This window comes from Lycium barbarum, chromosome 3 (assembly GCF_019175385.1).
Source record: "Lycium barbarum isolate Lr01 chromosome 3, ASM1917538v2, whole genome shotgun sequence".
Classification (NCBI taxonomy): domain Eukaryota; kingdom Viridiplantae; phylum Streptophyta; class Magnoliopsida; order Solanales; family Solanaceae; genus Lycium; species Lycium barbarum.
Window position 1 is genome coordinate 98,838,013 of NC_083339.1, and position 12,278 is coordinate 98,850,290.

The 12,278-nt window shown below is 40.0% G+C and overlaps 1 non-coding gene across 1 annotated transcript; it reads right to left on the reverse strand.

The window, feature by feature from the left end:
- Positions 1-7,971: 7,971 nt before the first annotated feature.
- On the reverse strand, positions 7,972-8,077 carry LOC132634413 (small nucleolar RNA R71). Its single transcript, XR_009580140.1, has one exon. It is a non-coding gene; the product is annotated as a small nucleolar RNA R71 (small nucleolar RNA).
- Between the last annotated feature and the right edge of the window lie 4,201 nt (positions 8,078-12,278).

Consider the following 12,278-nt stretch of genomic DNA (forward strand, 5'->3'; position numbering starts at 1 on the left):
GCACGGTGGAATCGTATGCAACCGGCCTTCGCACTGACATGCCCGGCCAACTAGGCACGGTGGAATCGTATCGTCATATAGTCAACATAAACTTATTATTATTATACATCTCATAGGCACATCATGACCTTATCATAACTTAGCATGATTATACATTTATCATCAAAACTTACATTAGAGCTTGAAGGAAACTATGGCTATGTCGAGGTGGCATAAGGTCGTGAACCACCAATTACATTATAGAGTGATCATAAGAATTCTGCCTCACCTCGAAGGAATTAGCATATAAGGTGAGTGTATACAATAAACAACATCAATGGATCGTAGTTAAAATCATTAGCTTTGTAGAAACATCATATTCGTGAATGCTAGAATCTTTGGACTTAAGCTCATCATCATCATGTTCATAATATCTCTTATTTTTAACTCATATGGCTATTCAGGAACATAGACTCTTAGTTTTCCGGAATGTAGGAAATTCATGGAGAACGAGGAAAGATCATGTCATAAGATTCATGCCTTAAAAAGAAGGGGCTAGCCTCACATACCTTTTCCTTTAGCTATTCTACCGATTGACCCTTCTCCTTCGATGCTCACGTCTTTACCATCAAGGGAGTTTGTATTAACATTAGCTAAACGATTATAAGAATGTACTTACCAAAGCTGGAGAAAGTTGAGCAGCATTTCCTTTGTTTATACAACTTTCCCCATATTCCATATCAACTCCCAAACATCCATAACAACATTCACAGTATTATAAGCAACAATCATCATTCATCTACATTATCCACATTTCACAATTTCACTTCAATTCCTCCATAATCATGGTCATAGTTAACTATTGCGTTTTCTCACATATAATACTTATCCCATGTTCTAAATGTCATTCATAACATACTTACCATTACAACATATCAATATTCATGATTCACTCCAAACTACTACTTAAAATCGCATTATTCCTATCTTTGTGACCCATTTTCTATATCTTCTACAATCCAAGTGTTTCAACTTCTCAATACCTTAAACAATATGAAAAGACCATAAAACTTACCTTAGATAGTGTAGGAATAAGCCTTGAGTGAAAATACCTCTCTTGCACCAAAACCCTAGTTCAGTTCCATTGGAATTCCTTGGCTTGGATGAACTTTAATGTGTCTCATACACTTGATTTTGTTGGTTTGAAGAAGTTGATTCTTGTTTAATCTTAGATTATTGTAAATTAAGTGTGTGGAATATTCTAGAGGGTTAGAGAGAAGTGGAGAAGTGAGGGTAATGAAAACGATAACATAGGGTCTTATATTTATGTTTGGGAAATCTGACCCGTCGGGAAATTATATGGACACCTATACGGTCCGTATAAACTTATACGGTCAGTATAAGTCACCGTGAAATCACCCCCATCAACTTCTCGCTTCTATGACCATTATACGGCACATTATACGGTCCGTATAAGTGACCGTATAATCCCATCAGTGAGGGACCTTCACTGTGACGATTCTGCGGACCATTATATGGACCGTATAACATTATACGGACCGTATAATTTGTCGTATAATCTATCTTTTCTCAAATTTTGTTCTCGTCACTTCGTTTGATCTCAAATCGTTATGGAACCTTCGTAGCACTTCTTTAACACTTCATTAACAATCTCAGGGGCATTATAACTCTTCTTCAAAACATCATTAAGCCATCATTAATTCGATACTCATAAATCTTGCCCGACACACAACATATATCTTGTTTTCCTTAACAACTTTCGTCTCCTACCTCAAACGTCTTTGAAATATCATTTAGAATCATCAAATGTTATTTCTTACTTACAAAAACATCGTATACGTCGTTCCTTTTGTTAGTCTATTCACTATATGTTAACGGGAAATTTTTTTCCAGGGTGTAACATTCTTCCCCCCTTTTGGAACATTCGTCCTCGAATGTTAAGCACTCGGGAATTCTACGAAAATTTGTCCAGAGTTTCCCCTGTAATATGGCACTACCATTCTATCACAACAGCCCATAATAACATTACCTCACAGGACCACAACACAATAGCACTATAAGTTGGCCACACACGACCATTATGCATAAAAAGAAAACATACATACCTTAAAATCTCGATGTTTCATCGTGGATCTCTTCTGGGGGCTGAAATAAGTGCGGGTATTTGGATTTCATACTCTCTTCTGCTTCCCAAGTCATTTCTTCTCGGTTGTTATTTCGCCATAAAACTTTAATTGAGCCCATTTCCTTATTTCGAAGTCTCCGTACTTGCCTGTCTAATATGGCAACAGGCAATTCTTCATAGACTAGCTTTTCTGTCACTTGAACATAATCTATTGGAACAATTCTTGTAGGATCTCCAACACACTTGCGGAGCATTGAGACATGGAAAACTGGATAGACTGATTCAAGTTCTAGAGGCAAGTCCAATTCATAAGCTACTTGACCCACCTTACGGATAATATTATAGGGTCCAATGTATCGAGGACTTAACTTTCCTTTCTTACCAAATCTCATCACTCCTTTCATTGGTGACACCTTTAAGAATACCCAATCATCAACTTGAAATTCTAAGTCTCGCCGGCGGTTGTCCGCATAAGATTTTTGGCGACTTTGGGCTGTCAATAATCGATCTCGGATCACCTTGACTTTTTCTATTGCTTGTTGAATCAAATCAGGGTCTATTAGCAGTACTTCTCTTATTTCAAACCATCCAATTGGGGACCTACACTTCCTTCCATATAAAGCTTCATACGCAGCCATTTGAATACTAGAATGATAGCTATTGTTGTATGCAGACTCAATAAGAGGTAAGTGATCATCCCAACTACCACCGAAATCTAGTACACATGCCCGTAGCATATCTTCCAAGGTCTGAATACTACGTTCGGCTTGCCCATCAACTTGCGGATGAAATGTCGTGCTAAGCTTTACTTGAGTACCTAGACCTTCTTGGAAAGATTTCTAGACCTTGGCTGTAAATTGCGCTCCTCTATCTGTGATAATGGATATCAAAATACCATGGACTCGCACAGTCTCCTTGAGATACAGCCTTGCATAATCTTCTGCTAAGTATGTGGTTCTAACGGGAAGAAAATGAGCTGCTTTCGTGAATCTGTCCACGATCACCCATATGGAATCATACTTGCCTCGGGAATGAGGTAACCCCACAATAAAATCCATGGTGATCACTTCCCATTTCCAAGTAGGGATTTCCATTAGTTGCAATAATCCTCCTGGCTTTTGATGTTCGATTTTCACTTGCTAGCAGTTTGGACATTGTGCTACAAATTCTGCTATGTCTCTCTTCATGTCATCCCACCAATATATCAACCTGAGATCATGATACATCTTCGTTGCACCTGGGTGAATAAAATACCGAGAATAATGAGCTTCTTCTAGAATTCGACGGTGCAATTCTGCAACATTCGGAACACATAGCCTACCTCGGTATCTAAGAATTCCATCGATAGAAGATTCAAATGGAGACTTCTCTTTTTCATGAAATGTGTCTCTGTAACGGCTCAACTGAGGATCTTCATATTGATGCTTTTTCACTTCCATATTCAAGGACGAAACTGTGGGATTTTTAATGCCAATTCTTGTACTACCTGAATCAATTAGATGTACTCCAAGATTAGCTAGTTGGTGGAGCTCATGAATTAATTCTTTATTTTCTGGAGAAACTTCACATAGGCTGCCCATCGATCGGCGGCTAAGCGCATCAGCTACTACATTTGCCTTTCCAGGGTGGTATAAAATACTCACATCATAATCTTTCAATAATTCTAACCACTGCCTCTGCCGCAGATTCAACTCCTTTTGTTTAAAAATGTATTGAAGACTCTTGTGATCTGTATAGATATCAACATGCACGCCATGCAAGTAATGTCTCCACATTTTTAATGCATGAATAACTGCAGCCAATTCGAGATCATGAGTTGGGTAGCTCTTTTCATGTTTCCGCAGCTGCCTCGAAGCATAAGCAATGACTTTACCGTGCTGCATTAACACACATCCTAACCCAACACCGGAAGCATCACAATATACAACATAGCCATCTGTCCCTTCTGGGAGTGTCAAGACTGGGGCTGAGGTTAATCTGTCCTTCAACTCTTGGAAGCTGCATTCATAAGCATCATTCCACTCAAACTTAGCTGACTTTTGGGTTAGCTTTGTCAATGAAGCTGAAATAGGAGAAAATCCTTCTATGCACCTTCTATAGTATCCTGCCAATCCCAGAAAACTATGAACTTCTGTGGGCCTCGTAGGCCTTGGCCAAGTCTTCACGGCTTCAATTTTCTGAGTATCAACTTGAATGCCATCAGCTGAAATAACATGACCTAAGAATGTCACAGAATTCAGCCAAAACTCGCACTTTGAAAATTTAGCATACAATTCTCGGGTTCGAAGAATTCCAAGAACATTACGTAAATGATCTGCATGTTCTGATTCTGTGCGAGAGTATACCAGAATATCGTCAATGAATACTATTACGAATAAATCCAAGAGATGCCTGAATACATTATTCATCAAATTCATGAACACTGCCGGAGCGTTGGTTAATCCAAAACGACGTCACCCGGAATTCATAATGGCCATATCTCGTTCTGAAAGCTGTTTTGGGAATATCTTCTTCTTTAACTCTCACTTGGTGATAACCTGACCTCAAGTCTATTTTGCAAAACCACTTGGCACCTTGTAATTGATCAAACAAATCATCAATCCTTGGGAGAGGATATTTGTTCTTTATCGTCAACTTATTCAACTGCCTATAATCGATGAACATTCACAAGGAACCATCTCTCTTTCTCACAAATAGGACTGGTGCACCCCACGGTGATGAACTAGGTCTAATAAACCCTTTCTCAAGCAAATCTTTCAACTATGCCTTTAATTCTTTCAATTCTGCCGGAGCCATTCGGTAAGGAGGAATAGAAATAGGCTTGGTGTCCGGCAATACATCAATAGCGAAATCAATCTTTCTTTCCGGGGGAAAACCTGAAAGTTCATCTGGAAATACATTCGGAAATTCATTCACTACCGGAACGGATTGGAAATTGGGCGACTTTGCTTCGGTATCATGAACTCGGACTAAGTGATAAATATAGCCCTTAGCAATCATCTTTCTTGCCTTAAGGTAGGAAATAAACCTACCTCTTGGGGATGCTGTATTACCCTTCCATTCAAGCACGGGCTCTCCCAGAAATTGAAATCGAACTACTTTCATTCGGCAGTCAACATTAGCATAACATGAGGCCAACCAATAAATACCCATAATCACATCGAAATCGAACATCTCCAGCTCAACTAAATCAGCTTTAGTCTGGCGGTCGCATATCACAATTACACAATTTTTATACACTTGTCTAGCTATCACGGGATCACCAATCGGAGTAGATACCTCAAAAGGTTTAATTGGCTCAGGTTTCACCCAAATACGACCAGCAACATACGGAGTAATATAAGATAGCGTAGAACCCGGATCTATCAATGCATACACATCATGGGCAAATACGGATAATATACCTGTAACCACATCCGAGGAGGACTCAAGATCCCGTCGTCCGGCTAAAGCATACATATGGGGCTGAGTGACACCTGAAGTAGGTGCTCCCCCTCTGCCTCTACCTTGACCTGCTAGGATCTGAGGAATCTGCCCTACCGGGCGCACTGAAGAGGAACCAACTGCTGATCCTGTGGGCTGAACCCCACCTCTACCATACCTCGAGGGACAATCACGCATCAAGTGCCCAGTCTGTCCACAAACATAGCAAGCATCTATGCCCTGGCGACATGGCCCCGAATGTAATTTACCGCACCGGCTACATCGCGGCACTGGTGGTCTCCTCTGACTATGATCACCCCCAAACTGAGAACCTGAAGCTCTCGAACTCTGACCCTGTCCTGAAGGAATGGAGCGGTCAAATATCCTAGCTACAAATCTTGGAGGTGCACTAGTCGCCGACTGGCCTGAGTGTTGATGTGGCGTTATTTTACGCCACAAATCGATGCTTTTCTGCTATAAGTTTTACTTGACCTCACTAATCTTTTATTTTCTCTCGGGATTTAAGCAAGTCTATGTGATTTTACGTGGTTTTTAGTGGTTTTCAGGAAACGGAACAGATCCGGAATGGAAACAGTTGAAAGTGCAGAAGTGGCCGTAAAGTCAGTTTACGGTCCATATTCTCAAATACGGGCCGTATTAAAGAATAACAGAACAAGAAAGGCAGGCTGAGGACATGGTGATTTACGAACTCAGTTTACGGACCGTATTTCAGTTTACGGTCCATATTTCAAAGCGTATTTAACCATTCGAGCATTTGGTAGAAAGTCAGAGTTTTGGAAGTTGAAAGACGACTGGGCAGTTTACGGGCCATAAACCACTTTACGGTCAGTATTTCAAAAGATCAAAGTTGCTCACAAATGGAAGGACGACTTGGTCGTAAACGACTTTACGGTCCGTATTTCACTTTACGGACCGTATTTCGTATCGACGGGACCAAAGTGCAAATCTGCAACTTTCATGTTTTCAGAACCTATAAATAGTCATTGTAGGGTTTTAATAGTTATCAGTGATTATATTTTTGTCTCTTGACTTAGAACATTAAATACTCTCTTGTTTTTTAAGGGTCAAACATCAATTCAAGTATTATCAATTCCTCTTTCCTTTCAAAGTAAGCAATTATGAATTCTTCAATTTCTTATTTCTTGTTCTCTGTCATGAGTAGCTAAATTCCCTTACTAGGGTTGTGAACCCAATGATGGGTGTTTTGTGATTGGGTTTGCGATTGATATACACATAATGGATTATTAGGGTTTATTTATTCATCATTCTTCATTCATAATTAATGGTTGCAAACATTGATTAAAGCCATAAACGGTGATTTATTTAGGAAAATAATTAGGGTTGGTAAAAATAAATAACAAGGACTCAAAGCTTTCAACTTTGTTTAATAAATTCACTTAGGAATAAGAAGAATTTACTTGGCATGATTAATAGTTCTTCATAGTTACTTTCTTATATTTGGGAAAATCATTGAAAGAGGTAATCTTTATTTATTGGGAAATGGTAGAGATTCATATAGAGATTAAGTGCATTCATACAATGATCCATTAGAAGTATATCAAGAGCAATACCCATGATCATACACCCTATCTAACGGGGACACAACCTTAGTTTCTTTTACCACAAATTTCCACCAAAGCAAGTAGATAGAAATTAGTTATAGAAAAACCAACTATTACCAAAATCATCGGATTAAGACATTAGACCTAAAACTTATCATCCTACGACTATAGTAACCTTTTCACACCATATTCCCTGTGGGATTCGACCCCAACCTTGTTGGGTTACTATATTTGACAACGTCCACGTTATACTATTAATAGGTGTAATTTGACCGTATCAAATTTTGGCGCCGTTGCCGGGGAATATGGTTTTGAAATTACTAAATAGTGTTTGCTTTGATTGAAGTATTTTGCTTATTCCATCACACCTTGTTTGCTACTCTGTGTAAACCAGGTGAACATGAATCAAAATCAGCAAAATCAACGTGCTGGTAACCCGGGGAATCGGTTGAACAATCAGGCGAATGAATCAGATGATGAGAATATTTTCGCTGATCTTGTTCCAGAGGAGGACTATGCATATGCTATTGTTCAGCCTTGAGTTGGAGTGCTACTATGAAAATTGACTCCTCTCTATACCAGTTGTTGAAACTTGAGGGATACTTTCGGAACTCTACCGAGAATGACCCTCAACGTCATTTACAGAATTTTGTGGATGTGTGTGCTAATCACATCCAGAAAAATGTTCCACAAGATGCTATTCGGTTGAGTCTATTCAAATATTCCTTAGCTGGAGAGGCTAGAACATGGTTTGAGAAGCTGCCCCGAATTCGATTACATCATGGGCAGAGATGGCAGCTGCTTTTCTCACAAAGTGGTACCCCCCTAGAAAGAAGGCTGAAATTCGTGACAAGATATGTGAATTTAAACAGTGACTGGGGGAACAACTATATGAAGCCTGGGAGAGATTCAAGGAGTATTTGCAGAAGAGCCCGAATCATGGTTTTTCGAATCAAATATTAATGGACAAGTTCTACCGAGGGCTAGATCCAGTGACGTAGTCAGTTGCTAATAATACAGCTGATGGTTGTTTCATGAACAAAAATTATTGACGAGTGACCACCATACTTAATGTCACGACCCGACTCGGGGCCGTGGCGAGCACCCGGTGCTAGCCCACCCAGGCACCCTCTTAGCTTACACTTATGCTTACATCTAGGTGAGCCACATAATTATACATGCATTTCCATTTATTCGTCAACTAGTCCCATTTGGACAACAACACATTTATATCATCATAGGCATCTATGCCACATCAATGTACATGGGACAACGTGGCCGACAAAATGATATACAAAACATAGGCCGACAAGGCCGAACACATCTACCCACACACACACATGTCTACGAGCCTCTAAGAGTATAACATATCACATTAGCGGGACAGGACCCCGCTATGCCCATAATTATATACACAAAAGAATGAGTACCCACAAGATATGTATCCGAAGGAAATGGAGCTCTCTATGTAATCTCCGAATAGGCAGCTATGGATCAAGTCTGTCTCCCTGTGCACCTGCGGGCATGACGCAGCGTCCACAAACAAAAGGACGTCAGTACGAAGAATGTACAGAGTATGTCAAGCATGAGAAACATCAATAAATAAGCATCATGAACAACATATGAAATAGCATAAGAGGGGGAGACAATAATATCATCGTCATAGCGCTTACCTGCCTTTCGTAGGACTTTCCATTTTTCATACGTATTTATACACCTACGTCATCATCCGTATTCCATGATAGTACTCGTACCATACTTGTGCTCATATTCGTATACATATCCTTATTTCGTATTCTTATACATAGTTTTATCACATTCATATTCATATTATATATTTAGTCATTTCATATACATAGCATTTTACATAGCATACCCGACCTTATAGGATCGGTGTTTCATACATACTTGGCCAACCAAGGCTCAAGGTTACTCATACCTGGCCCTACTAAGGCTTCAGGGTTATCCGTACCATCTGCAGAGGTGTGCGCGCATTTCGTAATCGTATACATACTTTATACATATTCATATACATATATCCTACCCGGCGTTATAAGCTCGGGGTGTCATTATAGCCCTTCATAGGCACATGTAAGTATAATATCCCGTAGGCACCTTTAGCATCATTATTATTATCATCGTCATCACTATCATCATCATTTTCGCTACATCTATATCTTATGCTTACTCGTCATATGGGGTGCGTAGTACAATCGTAGCACATATCAAGGATCGTGAGCTTATGAGTTCGGAGTGTCAATCGTTTGAATACAACGTACTCATATAGAGGATTTAAGAGTTTGGCCAAGGAACCATGCCTTATGAAAGAAGGGTTAGGCTTACATACCTTTTCGTCGGACTATTCTACATTTGCACGCTTCCTTCCAATGCTAGCGTCTATACTTTCATTAATATCATAACAATGGCCATTAGTCATTCACATTATCCACATTATCTAGATTCCTTAATTTGCCTCTAATTCACCCATATTCATGGTCATAACATCCAACTTCGTCCATTCGTCTAAAGTGTCTAGTTCATGATCATAGTACCACTTATAATGCATTCATATCACAACACGACAACATTCATGATTCAATTCAAATTATTCCTCAAAATGTCACTATTCATCATTCATGACCTACTTGACCATATTTTCTACAATCCATGTATTTCAACTCTTCAGTACCTTAAACATCATGTAAAAATCATGAATCTTACCTTAGAAGTTGTAGGAACAATCCTTGATTAATAATACTCCACTTTGAGCAAAACCCTAGTTTTTCTCCATTTGGATTTCTTGACCTAGATGATCTTTGATGATGTTCTTACTCTTGATTCACCTTGTGTTATGTTGTTGATCCTTAAATATCCTTGAAAACTTGTGTAATAAATGTAGAGAGAGGTTTTAGAGAGAAGTGGTGTAATGTTGTAATGAAATAAAATAAGTGTTGGTTCCCTTATTTAATGAATTGCAAAAATCTGTGATGGGTGAACAGTGGTCATCCATGGAGGTTTACGGTCCGTATTCCACTTTACGGACCGTCCCTCGTGGTCGTCTTTAACCATTTCCAGAACCAGAAACTTTGGCTGCATGCATGGTGATTTACGACCATGGTTTACGGGCCATAAATCACTTTAGGTCCGTCCTCCTGGTCGTATTTTACCATTTCTCAACTGGGCAGAAAGTCGAAGTCTTGCATGGTAATTTACGACTGCCAGTTTACGGACCGTATACCAATTTACGGTCCGTATTTTGCACTTTACGACCACTGGGCAGATTTCAAATCTGCAACTTTTCATATCTCTTAGACTTCTCATTTTAATCACCCACGTCCATGCACATGCATTGCTCACCTTATATCTCATCTTAACTTAGCCAACTTTCTCATCTCACATCGGATACCTTCGAAATCTCGCCTAAGGTCATCAAACGTTGTTTCTTGCTCATGGACCTCATGCACTCATACTTATCACTAGTTCGTTCACTTACGTACCAACGAAAATTTTTTCCGAGGTGTAACATTCTCCCCCCCTTAAGAACATTCGTCCCCGAATGTTAAAGTGCTCGGGAGTTCTACAAAAATTTCGCCAGAGTTTCCCTTATAATATGGCGCTACCATCCTGCCACAACAACCCATAATATCGATGCCACACAGGGCCACAACATAACAACATAAAAATTTTGGCCACACATGACCCAAAAGCATAAAAGGAAATATACATACCTTATGATCTTGGCGTCTCATCTTGGGCTTCTTCCAACGGCTGAAATAAATGTGGGTATTTGGATCGCATACTTTCTTCTGCTTCCCATGTCATCTCCTCTCATTTACTGCTTGTCCATAGAACCTTAACCGAGGCCACCTCTTTGTTTCTAAGCCTCCGTACTTGCTTGTCTAATATGGCAATGGGTACCTCTTCATAAGTCAATTTCTCTATCACTTGCACATCATTTACTGGGACGATCCTAGTGGGATCTCCAACACATTTTCGAAGCATCGAGACATAAAATACTGGATGGACTGACTCCAATTCCGGAGGTAGATCTAACTCATAGGCCATTTTGCCTATTTGCGCACAATCACATATGGTCCAATATACCGGGGACTAAGCTTCCCCTTTTTGCCGAATCTCATAACGCCTTTCATTGGCGACACTTTCAAGAATACCCAATCCTTCACTTTGAACTCCAAGTCTTTCCGACGATTATCCGCATAGGACTTCTGACGACTTTGGGCTGCTAACAACCGATCTTGTATAAGCTTGACTTTCTATATAGCTTGCTGGACCAAGTCTGGCCCTATCAATTTAGTTTCTCCGGTTTCGAACCACCCAATTGGGGATCTACACTTTCGCCCATATAAAGCTTCATATGGTGCCATTTGAATGCTGGAATGATGACTATTATTGTAAGCAAATTCAATGAGTTGCAAATGATCATCCCAATTCCCTCCAAAATCTATCATACATGCTCGTAACATATCCTCAAGAGTCTGAATAGTACGTTCAGCTTGTCCATCGGTCTGGGGATGAAATGTCGTGCTAAGGCTAACTTGGGTCCCTAAACCCTCTTGGAAAGACCTCCAAAACTTAGCTGTAAACTGAGTCCCTCTGTCGGAGATAATAGATACTGGGACGCCATGGAGTTTTACTATCTCTTTAAGATAAAGCTTCGCATAATCTTCTGCCTCATAGGTCGCCCTGACCGGTAAGAAATGAGCTGACTTGGTGAGTCTATCCACAATCACCCATATGGAATCATACTTACGTAGAGAACGGGGTAAGCCTGAAATGAAGTCCATGTTAATCACTTCCCACTTCCAAGATGGGATTTCCATAGCTTGCAATAATCCACCCGGCTTTTGGTGTTCAATCTTCACTTGTTGGCAATTAGGACACTGAGCTACGAATTCCGCTATATCTTTCTTCATCCCATTCCACCAATATATAGACTTAAGATCATGATACATCTTCGTCGCTCCGGGGTGAACAGAATAACGGGAACTATGAGCTTCTCTCAAAATCTGGTGGCGTAAACTTGCCACATCGGGAACACATAATCTTCCTCTACATCAGAGAGCTCCGTCTCCTGAAATGTCAAACGATGACTCCTTTTTCTGAGGGAGTGTATTTCTGTACTGCAT